At 43.1% G+C, this 21,796-nt stretch overlaps 1 pseudogene; it reads right to left on the reverse strand.

Moving 5' to 3' along the window:
- LOC140212242 (creatine kinase U-type, mitochondrial-like) overlaps positions 1–20,938 on the reverse strand; it is a 34,525-nt pseudogene extending 13,587 nt beyond the window's left edge.
- Positions 20,939–21,796: the final 858 nt, after the last annotated feature.

Genomic DNA, 21,796 nt, shown 5'->3' on the forward strand with positions numbered 1-21,796 from the left:
CCCTATGCTTGTCACTCTCCAAGTGGTTTTAATGATGGTATCATACCGGTCTCAACCACTTGCTTTGACAGCTCATTCCACATATTCTACATTTTCAGTGTAGAAAAAGTGGCAATTCATGTCTCTTTTAAATCTTTGCCACCTCAATTTAAACCTATCCTTTCTAACTTCGGACTCCTCTATCCTGGAGAAAAGACTGTGACCATTCATGATACCTATGTCCCTATGATTTTATAAAACAACCTAAGATCTACTGTGTGATCGAGAATCTCCGGAGGGAAGGCCCCAAAATCCTCGGCTTTGCCTGCTGCTGGCAGCCGAGGCTGGGGTCAAAGCGTTCGGCAGAGATGGTGCTCAGTGCTTGGTGTCAGAGGGCTGGTCAGAGCTCGATGTTTTCGGACGACTCAGAGTCTGTCTGTGGTTGGGTATGGCCGGGAGAGTTTTCTTCCTTCTCCCGTCTGCGTGAGATGTGGGACTTTTGAGAGACTTTGAACTTTTTGCCGTGCTCATGACCTGTTCTTCATCAAGTTACGGTATTGCTTGCACTGTTGTAACTATATGTTATAATTATGTGCTTTTTGTCAGTTTTTCAGTCTTGGTCTGTCTTGTGTTTCTGTGGTATCACACTGGAGGAATATTGTATCATTTCTTAATGCATGCATTACTAAATGACAATAAAAGAGGACTGTGTGTCCTCAGAATCTAATCTAAGGTCACTCCTCAGACTCCTGTGTTCTAGGCAGGAAAAGTCCTGGCCTATTTAGCCTTTCCTCATAACTCGACAGTTAGGGAGATGGTCAGCAGAGTAATGGCCACAAAAGAGTGCCAGGATGGTGTGTTGCCTCCCAGGGGCTAGGGTCCAGGGCTTCTCAGAGCAGCTGCAGAAGATTCTCACGAGGGAGGCTGAGCAGAGGTCATGGTGTACATTGGCACCAATAGCATAGGTAAAAGGGGGAAGAGGTCCTGTGCAGTGAGTATAGGGAGTTAAGGAAGAGACTAGAGAGCAGGACCTCAAGGTAGTAATCTCTGGATTACTCCCAGTACCTTGCTAGTCAGGGCAGGAATAGGATGATAGTACAGATGAATGAGTGGCTGAAGAAGTGGTGCATGGGGCAGGGCTTCACCGGGAAGGTAAGACCTACACAAAAAGGACTAGTTACACCTGAACCCAACGGGGAACCAATATCTTTGTGGGCAGGTTTGCTAGAGGTGTTGGGGAGGGTTTAAACAAGGTTCGCAGGGGGATGGGAACCACAGTAATAGCACTGAGGATGGAGCAGTTGGTATACAAGTAGATACAGTGGATCGTAAGATGATGAGGAAGGACAGGCAGATGATAGGACAAAATTGCAGTCAGTGGGATGTAACATGGGTGTAAAATTGAAAAGGGTGATGAATACAGGACTGAAGGTGTTAAATTTCAATGCATGCAGTATATGAAATAAGGTAGATGATCTTGTAGCACAGTTAGAGTTTAACAGGTATGATGTTGTGGGCATCACTGAGACATGGCTGAAAGAATATCACAGTTGGGAGTTTAGCATCCAAGAATACATCTTGTTTCAAAAGAACGGGCAGGTAGGCAGAGTGGGTGGTGTGGCTCTGTTGGTAATAAATAAAATAAAATCTTAGAAAGAGATGGCATAGGATTGGAAGTTATAGAATCTTTGTGGGTAGAGTTATGAAGCTGCACAGGTTAAAAGGACTCCAATGGGTGTTATATACAGGCCTCAGGAACAGTAGCCAGGATGTGGGATATAAATTTCAATGGGAAATAGAAAATACATGTAAAAAGGGCATAGTTACAATAGTCATTGGGATTTCAATATACAGATAGGTTGGGAAAATCAGGTTGGTACTGGATCCCAAGAGAGTAAATTTGTAGGATGGCTACCAGATGGCTATTTTAGAGCAGCTTGTGGTTGAGCCCACGAGGGGAAAGGCAATTCTAGAATGGTTGCTGTGTAAAGAACCAGATTTGATATGGGAGCTTAAGGTAAAGGAACTCTTGGGAGGCAGTGATCATAATATGATAGAATTCACTCCGCAGTTTGGGAGGGAGAATATAAAGTCAGATGTATCAGTATTACATTGGAGCAAAGGGAATACAGCAATATGAAAGAGGAGCTGCCCAAAGTTGATTGGAAGGGAAAACTGGCAGGGATGATGGCAGAACAGCAAAGGCTGGAGTTTCTGGGGGCTATTCAGAAGGTACAGGATAGATGCATTCCAAAGATGAAGAAGTATTCTAAAGGTAGGATGAGGCAACCGTGGCCGACAAGGGAAGTCAAAGACAGCATAAATGGAAAAGAGAGTGCATATAATATAGCAAATATTATGGGAAGTTAGAAGCTTTTAAAAACCTACTCTATATATCTGAGAAATATATAATATATGAGGGGTGATTGATAAGTTCATGGCCTAAGGTAGAAGGAGATGAGTTATATAGCTCTCGTTATATGCATGTGCAGTTCAACTCTTTGAGTGAAAATGCAGAAAGTTTGAAGTTAATAACTACCTTAGGCCATGAACTTATCAATCACCCCTGCTGTGGACCACTCCTGGAGGTCCAAGACGCCGACTTCTACAAAGAAGGGATCTGTATGTTCCACGACCACTGGACTGAGTGTGTAAATGTAGGAAAAATAAGCGTGCTAGGTTTTCTAAAATTGACTCCTTCTACCTTAGGCCACAAACTTATCAATCACCCTTCGTCTATAATAAAGTAATATCCTCTTTGATATTAATTCTCAGATAGATAAAGCATAAAAGAGAGGCAAGAGTAGATATTGGACCGCTGGAGATTGACTCTGAACAGGTAGTAATGGAGAGGGGAAGAAATTGTGGACGAACATAATAAGTATTTTCCGTCAGCCTTCACTGTGGAAGACAGCAGGGTATGCCAGAAATTGGAGAGTGTCAGAGGGAAGAAGTGAGTGTAGTTGCTATTACTAGGGAGAAGGTGCTTGGGAAGCTGAAAGGTCTGAATGTAGATAAATCACCTGGACCAGATGGATTTCTCTCCAGGTCTCTGAAAGAGGTGGCTGAAGAGATTGTAGAAGCATTAGTAGTGATCTTTCAGGAACCACTAGATTCTGGAATGGTTCTGGTGAACTGGAAAATTGCAAAAGTAACTCCACTCTTTAAGAAGAGAGGGAGGCAGAAGAAATAAAATTCTAGGCCAGTTAGCCTGACTTCTGTGGTAGGGAAAATATAAGAGTCCATTATTAAAGATGAGGTTTCAGGGTACTTCGACGCACATGACAAAATAGGCCAAAGTCAGCGTGGTTCCCTTAAGGGAAAATCTTGCCTGACAAACCTGTTGGAATTCTTTGAGGAAATAACAGGCAGGATAGTCAAAGCAAAGCCAGTGGTTTGCTTCGATTTTCCGATAGCCTTTGACAAGGTGCCACACATTAGGCTGCTTACAGGATAAAAGCCCATGGTATTATAGGAAAGATATAGCATGTATAGAAAATTGGCTGACTGGCAGAAGGTAAATAGTCAGAATAAAAGTGGCCTATTCTGGTTGGCTGCTGATGACTAGTGGTTTTTCACTGGGGGTCAGTATTGGGACTGCTGCTTCTCACATTATATGTCAATGATTTGGATGTCAGAATTGATGGTTGTAGGTTTACAGGCAATACAAGGACAGGTGGAGGGGCAGGTGGCCACTGAGTCACTTGGACACATTGGGAGAATAGGCAAAAAAGTGGCAGATGGAATATAGTGTAGAGAAGTGTATGGTTATGCACTTCGGTAGAAGGAATATTTTCTGAACAGGGAGGAAATTCAGAAATCAGAGGTGCAAAGGGACTGAGGAGTCCTCGTGCAGGATTCCCTGAAGTTTAACTTATAGGTTGGGTTGGTGGTAAGGACGGCAAAAGTAATGTTCGCATTCATTTCTACAGGACTAGAATATAAGAGCAAGGATATGATACTGAGGCTTTATAAGGCATTGGTCAAACCTCATTTGAAGTGTTGTAAGCAGTTTTGGGCCCCTTACCTAAGAAAAGATGTGGGGGGGGGGGTGGGATTGGAGAAAGTCCAGAGAAGGTTCACAAAAATGATTCTGGAAATGAAAAGGTTAACATATGAGGAGCGTTTGATGGTTCTGAGCCTGTACTCGCTGGACTTTAGAAGAATAGAGGGGGGGATAGGTTTCAAACAAGAAAGTTCTTCTTAGAGAACATGTGGACAGGATGTTTCCTATAATATGGGGGACTAGGACCAGAGGGTACAGCCCCAAAACAGAGGGACGTCCATTTAGAACAGAGTTGAGAAGAAATTTCTTTAGCCAGAGGGTGGTGAGTCTGTGGAATTTATTGTCTCTGACTGCAATGAAGGCTAAATCATTCAGTATAATTTAAATGGAGGTTGATAGGTTCTTGGTTAGTTAGGGCATCAAAGGTTCCAGGGAGAAGCCAGGAGAATGGGGCTGAGAGGGATAATAAATCAGTCATGAGGGAATGGAGGAGCAGACTTGTTGGGCCGAATGGCCTAATTCTGCACCTCCAGGCCTGGTAATATCCGCGTAAATTCTTTTAGCATTGTTTTCAGTTTTATGATAACCTTCTTGTACGTGTACTCCAAAGATGACATAGTTTGTTTTTAAATGTGACACCCTCTCTCTTGTTGATATACATTCTTTTTAATGAGAGGAGAGACTGGACCAGGTTTCATGGGTTCTGGTCAGCCATATCTGGAAGAGTTGGGCAGGACAACTAGACTGATGGACTTAGCAGATCCCACAGGCATCAGGCCAATCTCTCACCATCCTCGTGGAAAGCATGATCCTAGAGATGGAAAAGTTATTAAACCTGTCAATGAACAGGACCTGCTGCCTTTCCTTTCTTTATCTCATTTATTGCATTATGAACTTCAGGTTTTAAAATACTTGGACCTTCAATGTTTTTCTTAATTTCTGGTTTTTCGCCTTGATCGTCTTCAAACAATTCCTGAATATACTCAGTCCACCTGTTCATAATCTCATCTTTTTCCATGATAATGGTACCGTCCTTTGCTTTCAAACATCCACCTGAAGAACAGAGGAGCTTTTTTATCAGTGATATTCTTGATTTGCTGATGTAACCTTTTTGGATCAGTAATAGGGATTCTTTCTATTTGCTCACATTCCTGGTTTAACCATTTTTCTTTGGCTTTTTGACATAAGCTTTTAACTTTTTTATCTAAGGACTTATATTCTATAGGATTTGCTTTCTTCCGTCTCCTTTCTTCCATTAGATTTTTGATTTCATCTGTCATCCATTTATTCTTTGTGCTTTTTTTCTTTTTTAGGAATCACTGACTTTGCTGATTCTACCAAGGCATCCTTTAGAGAGTTAAATTTCATTTCTACATGATTAATATCATCTTCAACAGATTCTATTTCTAGACTTTGAAATCTATTCCTTACTTCACTTGTAAATTTTTGTCTGAAGTTTTCTTTTTTAATTAATTGCAAGTAGTCAAGGGATTGTTCAGGTTTTTGCTTCTTTAGTTTTTTAAGTTTTACTTTTACATGACATACTACTGGGTTATGGTCACTATTACAGTCTGCATCTGGATATGTTTTGCATTGAGTCACTGAGTTTCTAAATCTTTGGTTTATAGTAATAAAGTCAATTTGATTTCTAGTGTTATCACCTGGACTTTTCCAGGTCCATAAGCGTCATGGATGGTTTTTAAAGTAGGTATTCATAATGACCTGATTATTCATCTTGCACCATTCTACCCATTTCTCGCCTCTTTCATTTCTTTCCCCTAGTCCTAATTTTCCTATGGTATTTCCATCAGCACTTTGTCCTACTTTAGCATTTAGATCTCCCATGACAATAACAATATCTTGAGATTTGCATCCATTCTTTGCTTGTTCAAGCTCTTCGTAGAATTTATCTATACCCTCATTTGTTCCATCTGTTGTTGGTACATATACCTGTATAATTGCTAAATCAAATGGTTGTCCTCTGAATCTAACAAGGAGCACTCTTTCTGATATTGCCCAATGTTCTAAAACACTTTTTGCCATGTTTTCATCCATTAGTATGGGACGTTCCACAAGAATAAACTAGTGTTTTATTTCTAATCTGACGTGTTCCAGCACCTATCCAACAAACTTCCCTAATTCCCATGATGTTAATCTTTAGTCTTTCCATTTCATTTATCACATTGTCCAATCTTCCTGCTTGATATAGGGTTCTTACACTTCAAGTGGCAATAATTTTCTTTTGTGTTACTTGAATTTTATGAGCAGTAGCTTGATGACGGTCGGGGATCCCCTGCTGACCAGAATCAACCCTACTGAGCGAAGCATTTTCAGAATTGTCTTGAAGATCCTCTTGACGCTGTTGTTGTGTGATACATTTTGTGAGTTTGACCATGGTTTTCTTAGCAAATAGCAACGGTGGTTTGCTATTGCCTACCGTTGGGCAAACTAAAGAAATCACCATTTCTCTTCCCAAATGTTCATCTGCCTATACCATAGCCGTTGACATTTGAAGTCGTAGCTCATTCGCCTTCTCCGTCCTAAGTTCAGTTACTGAACCTGCCGGATCTGCCGTTGGCCTTCGCTCGTATCCTGAGCAGGAACCCTGAGCGAAAAACCAGAAAGTAAGAAAAACATTGAAGGTCCAAGTATTTTAAAATCTGAAGTTCGTAATGCAATAAATAAGGTGAAGAAAGGAAAAGCAGCTGGTCCTGATGAACTAGTAATAGAACAAATTATTGCCTTTGAAGATTATGGAATTGAAAAACTTACTGATTTAATCAATGATATTTACGAGACTGGAATAATACCAGAAGAGAAGAAAAAATCAGTATTTATCACTCTTCCTAAGAAACCTGGAGCAATAGAATGTGAATTACATAGGACCATAAGTTTAATGAGTCATATCACTAAGATACTTCTAAGAATTTTGATGACAAGAGCTAAAAGTAAGATACAAGCTGAAATAGGCAAAGAAAAATGTGGTTTTGTGAAAGACAAAGGTACAAGAAATGCAATATTGATGTTAAGGATACTATCAGAACGAGCTATTCAAGTGCAAAAAGATTTGTTTGTTTGTTTTATCGACTACACAAAAGCATTTGATAAAGTGAAGCACAATAAGTTATTTGAAATATTACAGAAAACTCTAGATCTAGATTCGAAAGACCTCCGCCTAATCAGAAATCTGTACTGGGAACAAACTGCCGCTGTAAGAATAGATGGAGAAGTGAGTCAGTTTACAAAAATCAAGAGAGGCGTTAGACAAGGGTGTGTTTTCTCCCCGATTTATTTAATGTGTACAGTGAAAGAATATTACAAAAAATAAGAGACATCTTGGGAATCAAAGTTGAGGGTGATAACATCAATAATTTCAGATATGCAGATGACACTGTGTTAATTGCAAGTACGGAGGAAGAACTACAAAACTTAATTGATATAATTGTTGAAGAAAGTGCAAAAATGGGTCTATCTATCAATTGCAAAAAGACAGAATGTATGGTGATATCCAAAAAGAAGGAGAATCCTATCTGCAGGCTGAGAATAAATGGGGAAGACATAACACAAGTAAAGAACTTTTGCTGCTTAGGGAGCTGGGTGACATCGGATGGCAGGTGTGATATGGACATCAAAAGAAGAATAGGGATGGCAAAAGACACCTTTATGAGAATGAAGAGTATACTGACCAATACTAAACTAGACATGACAACCCGCCTCAGAGTACTGAAACGTTGCGTTTATCCAGTTATGTTATATGGCTCAGAATGTTGGACAATATCTAGTAACATGAGGAAACGAAATGAAGCAGCAGAAATGTGGTTTTTGAGGAGGATGCAAAGAATATCATGGACAAAACAAATATCTAACAAGGACGTTATGAACAGAGGAAACACAAAAAGAGAAATAATGTATGAGATCATGAAAAGGCAACGTAACTTCATTGGACATGTGATTAGGAAAGAGGAGTTAGAATGCACGGTAAATATAGGAAAGATTGAAGGGAAGAAAGCAAGAGGAAGACAAAGACAAATGATGATGGAGACAGCAGCCAGAGAACTGGAAATGAATACCAATGAATTGATCCACTTGACCTGAAACAGGAGTGTGCGGGCCATGGCAGTCAAAGCTCAGACTGGGCACGGCACCTGATGATGATGATGAATGAACAGGAACAAGTTACAACTGAAACAATGCTGTGGAAAAACAATAACCACTGACAGTCATGTGCTAGTTCTATGGAATGTCCACTCCCTCTACAGTGTCCTACTAAACACTCCCAAGGCGTGGATGGTACAGATTGGACACAGAGAAAACTCCCTCTACCTTAGCAACATGTTAAGTTTGGAAAAAAAAGTCCAACCATGTGGCACCTTGTACCCTCTGAACGTACCAACCAATTAGCATAGTGTGGGTCACCGACAGTTTGGAACATCCCAAAGCCTTTCCAAGAAGTTTATCTCTCTGATCACAGAATCTGAGCCAAATTTGCATGCCTGGGACATCTGAGGGTGTGACAGGATAATGTAGAAAGAATGGTCCTCTCTGTCTAAGCCCTTGCTGTCCCTGCCCTGGGAGGGTGAGTTTGGACGGTGAGCTTTTCTCTATGTCTAACTCCTGCTCTCCCTGTCCTGGGAGTATGAGATTGGAGAGTGCAGAGGGAGCTGTTCTCTCTATCAAACCACTCCTGTCCCTGCTTTTGGAGTGTTTGTCAGGATCTGTGGAGGGGACGGTACTCTATGTCTACCCCTGCCCTGGAGTGTGACAGGACAGTGTAGAGGAAATGGTACTTAATGTTAAGCCCTGCAATGAGAGAGTGTGATGAGACAGTATAGATGGAACTGTTCTCTATGTCTGATCCCTACCCTGTGAGTGTGTGACAGGGCAGCACCCACTCCACTGTACACCCTCCCCTGCACCCCCCCCCAACAGAAGGGGAGCTGCTGGTTCATTGCAGGACCTCCAGCGTCCAGTATTAAGGACCTCCAGCACCCAGGGCATGCCCTTTTCTCATTGTTACCATCAGGAAGGAGGTACAGAAGCTTGAAGGCACACATTCAGCGATTCAGGAACAGCTTCTTCCCCTCTGCCATCTGGTTCCTAAATGGACATTGAATCTTTGGACACTACCTCACTTTTTTTTAATATACAGTATTTCTGTTTTTGCACTTAAAAAAAAATTATTCAATATATGTAATTGATTTACTTATTTATTCATTATTATTATGTTTTATTTTATTTATTATTATTATTTTTCTCTGCTAGATTATATATTGTATTGAGCTGCTGCTGCTAGGTTTACAAATTTCACGTCACATGCCGGTGATAATAAACCTGATTCTGATTCTGATGCTGGTTCCACATCTTACGTCGATGAGCTGCTGCTGCTCCTTCTCTGTCATGGTGGACAGACTGTAGTATCGTCCGGCCAGGTCTCCCTTCAGCCCAGCCAGGGCGTCCACGGTCACCCTCTCCACCTCTCTCCTCTCAGCCCGGCTACAGGCAGGGGGCATACTCAGCCCACGGATACTGCGACCCGTCCGCACGCGGGAGGACAGCACGTAGCTCTCATCGAACTGCCCGCCTCTGATCTGCAGTAAGGGTAAAAACAGACAACGGTCAAAAAAGATGTTGCAATTAATCAGGCAACACACATCAAAGTTGCTGGTGAACGCAGCAGGCCAGGCAGCATCTCTAGGAAGAGGTACAGTCGACATTTCGGGCCGAGACCCTTCGTCAGGACTAACTGAAAGAAGAGCTAGTAAGGAACCAAAGCCAGGTAACTCAAACTGTAAAGAATTGTCCTAACTGCTATGTTACTGCGCAATGCCTGCCTTTTTAACCTCTGCCTTTCCACCATACAGTACTTCTTCACTTACACTTCTAATTCATTGAAGTTAGTCCTGACGAAGGGTCTCGGCCCGAAATGTCGACTGTACCTCTTCCTAGAGGTGCTGCCTGGCCTGCTGCATTCACCAGCATTTTGTGTGTGTGTGTTGCTTGAATTTCCAGCATCTGCAGAATTCCTCGTGTTTGCAATTAATCAGCCATTGTTTGTGGGTGAGAAAGATGGGTTAATTTCACAAGCTGATCAGCTTTCAACAGAGCTGGTCAGTTCAGACACACACTGGAAAGGCTGGTTATCTGAGATTACTGAGTTCAATGTTGTGCTTGGAAGATCATGATGTACCTGGATGGAAGGTTTGTTGCTTTTCCTTGGGCTTTGCTGGAACAGTACAAGAGTGTAACTAGGAGAGGGATGGGGAATAAAGTGATAGGTAGCTGGAAGTGTCCCAGCTGAGTTCTGTGGAGCAGCCACCCAATCTGCAATTCGATTTTATTCAATGTAGAGGATTAATTTTGACACCTATTGCAGTACACAATTCAGGCAGAAGTGTAAGTGAAGTACGGCTTAGGCTGGAAGGATCTGTAGATTGGTATAAACAGGGCAAATGCAGGCAAGCTTTTTCCACTGAGGTTGCACGAGACTACAATTAGAGGTCATGGTTTATGGGTGAAGGGTGAAATATTTAAGGGGCACTTGAGGGGAAACTTCTGCACTCAGAGAGAGTGGAACAAGCTGCCAGTACAAGTGGTAGATGTGATATTGATTTCAACATTCAGGAGAAGTTTGAATAGGTACATGAATGAGAGGGGTACGGAGGCCATGAGCTGGGTGCAGGTCAATGGGACTAAGCAGTCTAAGTAGTTCAGCACGGACTGAAGGGAAAGGAAGAAGTGTAGCGTCTCGTGTTTTCATGGGAAAATGCTCTCAGATGGGAACTGGTTTGTGGTTAAGATTGGACCAGGAAGTCATAAAGAGAATGTTGTCGAAGTTGCAGCAAGGCAAGGGTTACGATAATATCCAGGCAAGGATCGTTTACAGGTGGTGTGTAGTCAGCCCAGGCAAGAAAGGTCTTTGAAGGGCTTAGCAGTGACCGAAGCCAATTTGCATACCGAGTTAAGGATGTAACAGAAGGATGCAAATCACTCACTAACCAGGGGAACAATTACCTTATTAACTTCAAAATACCATTGGTAGTCTGTTTGTAGATTCTCTCTACTTTTAACACCTGTATAGTGAATGGTGATTGAGCCTGTAAATAGTTTGTTTGAACACACACAGTTGACCAAATGGTCATTATCTGTAACTCAAACACGAGGAAATCTGCAGATGCTGGAAATTCAAGCAACACACACAAAATGCTGGTGAACGCAACAGGTGGAGACCCTCTGCCGGAAACAGACTGTGCTTCTTCCTATAGAAGTTGCCTGGCCAGTTGCGTTCCACCAGCATTTTGTGTGTGTTATCTGTAACTGCTAGTCAATTATCTATGAAAATATCTGGATCTTCAACTTCCTCACAGACAGGACCCAGGCTGTGAAAATAGGGGACAAGCTCTCCTCTACAATCTCTCTGAGCACCGGTGCCCCACAAGGCTGTGTACTCAGCCCCCTGCTGTACTCACTGTACACCCATGATTGTGTAGCCAAGTTTCCATCAAACTCAATATATAAGTTTGCTGATGACACCACAATTATAGGCCATATCTTGGGTAATGATGAGTTTGAGTATAGAAAGGAAATTAAGAACCTGGTGGCATGGTGCGAAGACAATAACCTATCCCTCAATGTCAGCAAGACGAAGGAATTAGTTGTTGACTTCAGAAGGAGCAGCGGACTGCACAACTCCATTTGTATCGGTGGTGCGCAAGTGGAACAGGTCAAAAGCTTTAAGTTCCTCGGGGTCAATATCACAAATGACCTGACTTGGTCCGACCAAGCAGAGTTCACTGCCAAGAAGGCCCACCAGCGCCTTTACTTCCTGAGGAAGCTAAAGAAATTTGGCCTGTCCCCTAAAACTCTCACTAATTTTTATAGATGCACTGTAGAAAGCATTCTTCTAGGGTGCATCATAACCTGGAAGTTGTCCTGTCCAAGACCAGAAGAAGCTCCAGAAGATCGTGAACACGGTGCAGCACATCACACAAACCAATCTTCCGTCCTTGGACTCACTTTACACCGCATGCTGTCGGAGCAGTGCTGCCAGGATAATCAAGGACACGACACACCCAGCCAACAGACTTTTCGTCCCTCTTCCCTCCGGGAGAAGGCTCAGGAGCTTGAAGACTCGTATGGCCAGATTTGGGAACAGCTTCTTTCCAACTGTGATAAGACTGCTGAACGGATCCTGACCCGGATCTGGGCCATACCCTCCAAATATCCGGACCTGCCCCTTGGTTTTTTTGTTCTACCTTACTTTCCATTTTCTATTTTCTATTTATGATTTATAATTTAAATTTTTAATATTTACTATCGATTTGTACTCCAGGGAGCGGGAAGCACAGAATCAAATATCGCCGTGATGATTGTACGCTCTAGTATCAATTGTTTGGCGACAATGAAGTAAAGTAAGTAAAATAAAGTAAAACGTAGTGGTTACCACATCGCTTTGCAGCACCAGGTGATCACTGATTAAGGTTCGATTCCCGCCACTGCCTGCGTAGGGTTTGTATGTTCTGCTTGTGGGTTTCCTCCAGTTGCTCCAGTTTCCTCCCACATTCCAAAGACATACCAGTTATGGTTAGTAACCCAATGGGCCAAAACCCTTCGGCACGAAACGTTGACTCTACTTTTTTTCCATAGACACTGCCTGGCCTGCTGAATTTCTCTAGCATTTTGTGTGTGTTACAGTATCTCACATTTCTTTAGAGTTTCATAATTATTTTTATCATGATCCCAGCTCTCTCTCTGTCTTTGTGGTCTCCTATCAGAGGTGAAAGTTAGCCATTACAAGGCAATAGATTGTAGCAGAAATGAAGTACCCAGCCCGGTTAGTACAAATTACCACACTTGCCTTCACTTCACAACCCTCCAGTCTCTGAACTCCTTTAAGCATGGTCTCCGTGAACATCCAATAGTCTCCCCACCACATAAATTACTCTGTCTTTATTATTTAGTTATTTATTTCTGCCACATTAGGGCCAGGGCAATGGGAGTTTTTCATTAAAGTCTGCCGCTGTAAGTCTCTCTCTAAAACAATCTCCTTTACCACATTTTTGTCATTGATGCTGACATGTAAAGGTAGTCTGGTGAGAATCTTTGATTTTTGTTTGATTGTGCCCTTGTGAAGCATCTTGAAGCAACTTACCATGTTAAAGTCAAAGTCAAAGTAAAATTTACACTGAATGTATGTTTACGGTCTTCTGTTGCTGTAGCCCGTCCACTTCATGGTTCGACACGTTGTGTATTCAGAGATGCTCTTCTGCACACCACTGTTGTAACATGTGGGCATATGAGTTACTGTCGCCTTCCTGTTAGCTCGAACCAGTCTGGCCATTCTCCTCTGACCTCTCTCATTAACAAAGCTTTTTCACCCACAGAACACCACTCACTGGATGTTTTTTGTTTTTTTTTGCACTATTCTCTGTAAACTCTAGAGACTGTTGTGTGTGAAAATCCTAGGAGATCAGCAGCTTCTGAGATTTTCAAACCACTCCATCTGGCACCAACAATCATTCCACCGTCACATATCTTCCACATTCTGATGTCTGGTCTGAACAACAACTGAACCTCTTGACCACGTCTGCATGCTTTTAAGCATTGAGTTGCTGCCACATGATTGGCTGATTAGATATTTGCATTAACGAGCAGGGGAAAGGTGTACCTAATAAAATGGGAACAGAGTGGATTACCAAAGTACATATATGTTACCATTAACTATGCTGAGATTCATTTCCGTGCATGCATTTTTAGGAAAATAAAGAAATACAATAGAACGTATGAAAAATTACACTCACATTAGTTGCATCCAAGTCTGTGTGTGTTTCATGGTCCCTGCGTCATATCTATTTGAGGAGATTTGATATATCACCAAAGACTCACACGAATTTCGGCAAATGTACTGTGGAGAGCATTCTAACTGACTGCATCACTGTCTGGTATGTCGAGGGGGGCTGGGTTACGGAACGGCACAGGATTGAAATAAGCTGCAGAGAGTTGTGAACTCAGCCAGTTCCATCATGGGCGCCAGCCTCCAGAACATCCAGGACATTGTCAAGGGACATTGCCTCGAAAAGGTGGCAGCCATCATGAAGGACCCCCATCACCCAGGACGTTCCCTCTTCTCATTGCTACCATCAGGAAGGAGGTACAGAAGCCTGAAGGCACACACTCAGCGATTCAGGAACAGCTTCTTCCTCTCCACCATCAGATTTATGAATGGACATTGAACCCATGAACACTACCTCACTACCTTTTTCATATTTGCACTACTTATATAATTTCACTTGTTATATATACATATTTAGATTAGATTAGGTTATGAGGACACTCAGTCCTCGTTTATTGTCATTTAGAAATGCATGCACTAAGAAAGATACAATGTTCCTCCAGAAAGATATCACAGAAACACAGGACAGACCAAGACTAAAACTGACAAAACCACATAATTATAACATATAGTTACAACAGTGCAAAGCAATACCGTAATTTGATAAAGAGCAGACCATGGGCACGGTAAAAAAAAGTCTCAAGTCCCGATAGCCCATCGTCTCACGCAGACGGTAGAAGGGAGAAACTCTCCCTGCCATGAACCTCCAAGCGCTGCAAACTTGCCGATGCAGCATCCTGGAAGCACCCGACCACAGCTGACTCTGAGTCCTTCCGAAAACTTCGAGCCTCCGACCAGCCCTCTGACACTGAGCACCGAGCACCATCTCTGCCGAGCACTTTAACTCCGCCCCGGCCGCCGAGCAACAAGCAAGGCTGAGGACTTGGGGCCTTCCCCTCCGGAGATTCTGGATCACACAGTAGCAGCAGCAGCGAAACAGGCATTTCAGAAGTTTCACCAGATGTTCCTCCGTGCTCTCACTTCTGCCTCCATCAAATCAGGATTGTGCACGGCGCCCTACTTGACAGATAACAGACATCACCACCGGAGTGGCCGCTGCGAGGTGCGTCACGCCGCCATCTTCTCCTCTCCTCTTACTGTAATTTACGGCTGTTATTATTGTGTATTACAATGTGCATCCATAACAACAAATTTCACAATGTATACCACTGATATTATACCTGATTCTGATTGTGTCTTTCCATGATCACAAGGTCAAAAACATCAGCAAAGACTTGCAGCATTGAAGGAGACAGAGTTAGGAAATTATAAACATGAGATTCTGCAGATGCTGGAAATCCAGAACAACACACTCGAAATGCTGGAGGAGCTCAGCGGTTCAAGCAGCTTCTCTGGAGGGTAATGAACTTTCAGTGCTTTGGGCTGTGACCCTTCACCAGAAGCATTAGTAAATGTTGCCTGGAGACAATACCAAATGACTCAGCTTAATAAATGGAGGACGATATCACCGAACACAGAACCTTTAACAACAGTCTGCAGAATCTGAATCTAATTTATTATCACTGACGTGAAGTTCCTCGCTCTGGTTCCTTGTCACCTTCCCTTTCCTCTCTGGTTCACTGTTCTCTCTAATCAGATTCCTTCTTCTTCAGCACTTTCCCTCTTCAACCTATCACCTCCCAGCTTCTTACTTCAGCTCCTCCCGCACCCATCCACCTTACCCCTCACCAGGTCTCGCCTATTACTTGCCAGCATGTTTTCCTTCCCCTCCCCCTATCTTCCTATTTTGGCTTCTGCCCCTTTCCTTTCCAGACCTGATGAAGTGTGTCAGCTCGAAACGTCGACTGGCAGGTGACAGGTGAGACCTGGTGAGGGGTAAGGTGGATGGTGCAGAAACGGGTGAAGTAAGATGCTGGGGGGTGATAGGTTGAAGAGGAAGGAATCAGATTGGAGAGAACAGTGAACCAGAGACGAAGAAGGAAAAGGGACGAACTTCATGTCAGTGATAATAAATTTGATTCTGATTCTGCAGACTGTTATTAAAGGTTTTGTAGGTGGTGATACCTTCTTCCATAGATGCTGCCTGACTTGCTGAGTTCCTCCAGCATTTTGTGTGTATTGCTCAAGATTCCCAGCATCTGCAGAATCTCTTATGTGCACATGAAATTTGATCTTTTGTGGCAGCAATACTGTGCAAAGGAATAAAAATCTATAACAAAAATAAATAAATAAATAAATAAATAGTGCAAAAATGGGGAATAACGTAGCTGGAGTTTCATGGGTCTGTGGACCATTCAGATTTCTGATGCAGAGGGGAAGAAGCTGTTCCTAAATCACTTAATGTGGTTCCTCAGGCTCCTGTACCTCCTCCTTGATGATATTTTGGAGAAGAGGGAATGTCTGGGAAGAAATAAGGAGACATCATAGATTGAAGAAGGGCACATCCTATTTGACAAACTTACTAGAGTTCTTTGCAGATATAACGAGCACAATCGATGGAGGAGAACCAGGTGAATGTGACATACTTGGATTTTATACCTGGTTTTCTGAGGTATTCTATAAGGTGTTGCATAAAAGTCTTATTCAGAAGATAAGGATGCATGGGGCTGGGGAAATGTATTAGAACGGATAGAGAATTGGGTAGCCAATAAATGGGTGTTTCTCTGAATGGGGTGCTGTGGGTAGGCGCTCATGATATACGTACAGTATATTAATGATTCAGAAGAGGAGACAGTGTAGTGCATCTAAAGATTAAAGATTAGTTTTATTTGTCACATGTACATTGAAACATACAGTGAAATGCATCATTTGCATCAAATAAAATCTGCAAGGGTCATGCAGGGCAGCGCACATATGTTGTCATGCTTCTGGTGCCAACACAGCTCATTACCCATAACCCATGTGTATTTGGAATGTGGGAAGAAATCAGAACACCCGGAGGAAACCCATGGGGAGAAGGTAAAACTCTTTACAGAATTCTGTGAGAATCAGACCCTGATCCTATAACTGGCACTGTAATAGTGTTGTGCTAACTACCACGCTGCCGTGTCTCCCGATTCTAAGTTTCTAAACTTAAAATAGAAGTTTCTAAAATCTAAGTTTACTGCTGTCACTAAATTGTGTGGAAAAGCAAATTGCACAGAGGATATGGAGTGTCTGCAGAGAGATGTAGCTATGTTAAGTGAGTGGGCAAGGGTCTGGCAAATAGAGTACAATGTTAGCAAATGTGAGGTCATCCACTTTGGAAAGAACTATTGAAATAGTGCAAGATTGCAGCAGGCTGTTATGCAGAAGGACTTGAGAGTGCTTGTACATGAATAACAAAAGGTTGGTTCGCAGGCGTGACAGGTTATCAAGAGGTAAATGGAATTTTGACCTTCATCGTTAGAGGGATTAAATTTAAGAACAAGGAGATTATTCTACAGCTGTACAGGGTACTGGTGAGGTTGCACCTGGAGTACTGTATGCAGTTCTGGTCTCCTTACTTGAGGAAAGATATACTGGCTTCGGAAGTGGTGTAGGGGAGGTTCACAAATTGATTCTGGAGATGAGGCGGTTACTCTATAAGGAGAGATTGGATTGCCTGAATTATACCCACTGGAATTCAGGAGAATGAGAGGGCATCTTTAGAAACATAAAAGTATAAAGGATAGAGAAGAGATAGAGGACATAATCAGCGGAGCAGATTTAAGACAAAGAAAAGGAGGGACTGCTTTTCTCAGAGAGCAGTGAATCTGTTAAATTCTCGCCCAGGAAAGCAGTAGAGGCCACCTCATTAAATATATATATAACCAAATTAAAGAACTTTTTGAATAGTAAGAGAATTAAGGGACTGAGTCCATAGCCAGATCAGTGTGACCTTGCTGAATGGCAAGGCAGGCTGGATGGGCCACATGGCTGACTCCTGCTCCTATTGGAAACATACAAACATAGAAAACCTACAGCACAATACAGGCCCTTCGACTCGCAAAGCTGTGCTGGACATGTCCTTACCTTAGAAATTACCTGGGGTTACCCATAGCCCTCTATTTTTCTGAGTTCCATGTACCTGTCCAGGAGTCTTTTTAAAAGACCCTTTCGTATCCGCCTCCACCACCGTCGCAGGCAGCCCATCACACACACTCACCACTCTCTGCGTAAAAAACTTACCCCTGACATCTCCTCCGTACCTACTTCCAAGCACCTTAAAACTGTGCCCTCTTGTGGCAGCCATTTCAGACCTGGGAAAGAGCCTCTGACTATCCACACAATCAATGCCTCTCAGCACCTCTATCAGGTCACCTCTCATCCGCCATTGCTCCAAGGAGAAAAGGCTGAGTTCATTCAACCTATTCTCATAAGGCATGCTCCCCAATCCAGGCAACATCCTTGTAAAACTCCTCTGCACCCTTTCTATGGTTTCCACATCCTTCCTATAGTGAGGTGACCAGAACTGAGCACAGTACTCCAAGTAGGGTCTGACCAGGGTCCTATATAGCTGCAACATTACCTCTCGGCTCCTAAACTCAATCCCACAATTGATGAAGGCCAATGCTACATATGCTTTCTTAAACATAGAGTCAACCTGTGCAGCTGCTTTGAGTGTCCGATGGACTCGGACCCCAAGATCCTTCTGATCCTCCACACTGCCAAGAGTCTTACCATTAATACTAAATTCTGCCATCATATTTGACCTACCAAAATGAACCACCTCACACTCATCTGGGTTGAACTCCATTTGCCACTTCTCAGCCCAGGTTTGCATTCTCTCGATGTCCCGCTGCAACGTCTGACAGCCCTCCACACTATCCACAACACCCCCAACCTTTGTGTCATCAGCAAATTTACTAACCCATCCCTCCAATTCCTCATCCAGGTCATTTATAAAAATCACGAAGACTAGGGGTCCTATTTTTTGTGTTTTTGTGTCTGGATGGTGAAGGTCCTTCTTGAGGCACAGCCTCGTGAAGATTCCTCAGTGGTGAAGAGTTGTCTCCTTGATGGATCTGGCTGAGCCTACAGCCCTCTGCAGCCTCTTGCAATCCCGTGCACCAGGCACAAAATGTGGCTTTTTTTCAGAAGCAATTAGAATGCTCTCCACAGTACATCAATAGAAATTTGTAAGTCTTTGGTGACATGCCAACTTCCCTCAACCTCTGAACAAAGCAGAGCTTATCGCGTGTCCTCTTCATGAATACATCAATGTTCTGGGCCCAGGGTAGGTCCTCTGAGATATTGATGCCCAGTGTTGTGGTAAATATCTTCTGCATCCTCTCTAAAGCTTCCAGTAGTCCAAGTGTTATCTACCCAGCGTTTTATAGAGCTGCAACATTACCTTGTGGCTCTTGAACTCAATCCCCCAACTAAAAATAATAATAATAATAATAATAAAGTACTTTATTGATCCTGAGTGGGAAATTATTTTGTTACAACAGCAACATTTTAAAACACACTTAGCAATAATAATAAATATAATAATAAAGTACTGAATAATAATATATACAATAATAATTTACCAATGTACAATAATATGCAATAACAATGTATGAAATGATAAAACAGAGACTATTGTACTATAATGTGTGTTCCCCTGTCGCACAGAGATGAACTGTTGTATATATTTCTTGCATTTGGTGGGAAGAATTTTCTGTAACAATCCTTGTGACAGGGGAGCTGAATGAGTCTGCTCGAATAGGTGCTCAGCTGCTTATTCAGTCGGTCATGGAGAGGATGTGCCAGATTGTCCATAACAGATAACAGTTTGTTTAGTGACCTCTCAACCATGAACTCAAAAGAGTCCGGGTTGTAGCCAGGAACGGATCCAGCCTTTTTGATAATTTTATTTAGTCTTTTTGCATCACCAGCTGCAAGAAGACTGCACTTGCGACAACAGACTGGTAAAAGATCTCCAACATCCTGTTGCACACATTGAAGGATCCCAGATTCCTTAGAAAATAAAGTCTGCTCATCCCCTTCTTGTAATCAGCCTTCGTGTTGGTTTTCCAGTCAAGTCTGTTGTCAAGGTGAACACCCAAGTATTTGTACTCCCTCAGCACCGCAACTTCTTCTGCCAGAATGTATACAGGACTCATCACAGTCCACTTCCTCCTAAAATCAGTCACCATCTCCCTGGTTTTGGCCACATTCAGGAGCAGGTCATTCCTCTGGCACCACCCCACAAACTTGTCCACCTGTCCTCTGTAGTCCTCAGGTTTGTACTAGAGTCTGAGGTGTACAGTGTGAACAGAAACAGAGACAGGACAGTCCCTTGTGGAGCTCCAGTGCCACTCACCACCATCTCAGACTGAGAACTACCCACCCATACAAACTGGGGTCTGTCTGTCAGGTAGTCAGTAATCCAGGAGATAGTGGATTTGTCTGTGCTCATCCTTCGCAGCTTCTCACTCAGAGGAGGTGGCTGGATTGTATTGAAGGCACTAGAGAAATCAAAAAATGTGATTCTCACAATGCCACCATCGTCATCCAGGTGGGAGTGAGCTCTTTGCAACAGGTAGATGATGGCATCATCCACTCCCACATGAGGCTGGTAGGCAAACTGTAGAGGGTCCAATGAAGATCTCACCTGGGGTCCAAGGTAAGTTAGGACCACCCTTTCCAGAACCTTCATCACATGAGATGTGACGGCAATTGGTCTGTAGTCATCAAGTCCAGATGGAGTTGCTTTCTTGGTTACTAGAACCAAGTAGGAAGTCTTCGAAAGCACCAGTATCTTTTCCTGACTCAGACTCAGATTGTAAAGGTGCTACAAAATACCAGACAGCTGCTCGCACGGGCCTTCAGTACCCTGGGGCTGATACTGTCCAGCTGTCTCCTAACCTGACCTGCAGTCACAGGCAGGCGGGGGAGGGCGATCATCCCACTGAGGTAGGAAACTCCAAAGTTGGGGGTTGGGAACATAAGCACTCACCAGAGGGGAAGGAGGGCTGGAGGGAGAAGGCTTCAGCGGGCAGGGAGGGTGCTTGGTTTGGGCAAGTGGACGAGGGGGCAGCAGGAGGCCTCATGCTAAACCTGTTGAAAAGCAAGTTCAATTCATTGGCCCTATCCGTGCAGCCCTCAATCTTCCTTTCCTTAACCGTGAAGCCAGTGATCTGCTTCGACCACATGTCCCTTACACTATTCTGCTGGAATTGACTTCCAGCTTCCTCTTGTAGGAGTCTTTGCACTCCCTCAGCTTTACCCTCAGTTCACTTTGTACTTGTCTATCTCTTGACCTGAAGGTTTTCTTCTTCATATTCAAAAGTTCTTTCAGGTCACTGTAATCCAGGGCTTGTTGGGGAAGCAGCATACAGTCCTGGCTGGCAAGATGGTGTTCTCACAGAATCTGATATAGTCTGTGATACAATCAGTCATTTTGTTCATGTCCTCCCAGTGTGGTTCACATAACACATCCCAGTCCATCCTCTCAAAGCATTCCTGCAGTGTCTCATTAACATCCTGCGTCCAGCTCCTTACAATCCTCGTTGACCCAGGCTGCTGCTGAACAAGAGACACATACCTGGGTTTTATCAGGGACCAGGTTGTGATCAGATCTGTCAAGAGGGGGAAGGGCAGCAGCACTGTATGCATCCTTTACATTTGCATATAGAAGGTCCAGTGTTCTGTTGTCCCGTGCAGGGCAGCGGACATATTGATAAAACATTGGTATTGTTGCCTCGAGAGAAATCCCAGTAAAAGCCACACAAGCATTGGGATATTGAGTTTGTATTCTAGCGACAGTCGAAAGAATAGCTTCACACATTACGTTGAATGTAAATAATAACTAAAACAGCAGTTGAGAATTCCCAAGGCAAATAATATGGTCGAATACCAACGGCTAAGAGTGCAATGTCTAGGCTACATAATTGTTCCTTTACAGTAACAACCGGGATTACACCATCTTTCATTTACAAGCACTGCAATCCCTCCTCCCTCCTTGCCAACGCACCATACACTTTATTAATCGTCCTATTCACTTGTGCAGC

The sequence above is a fragment of the Mobula birostris genome, chromosome 18 (genome assembly GCF_030028105.1).
Source record: "Mobula birostris isolate sMobBir1 chromosome 18, sMobBir1.hap1, whole genome shotgun sequence".
Lineage (NCBI taxonomy): Eukaryota > Metazoa > Chordata > Chondrichthyes > Myliobatiformes > Myliobatidae > Mobula > Mobula birostris.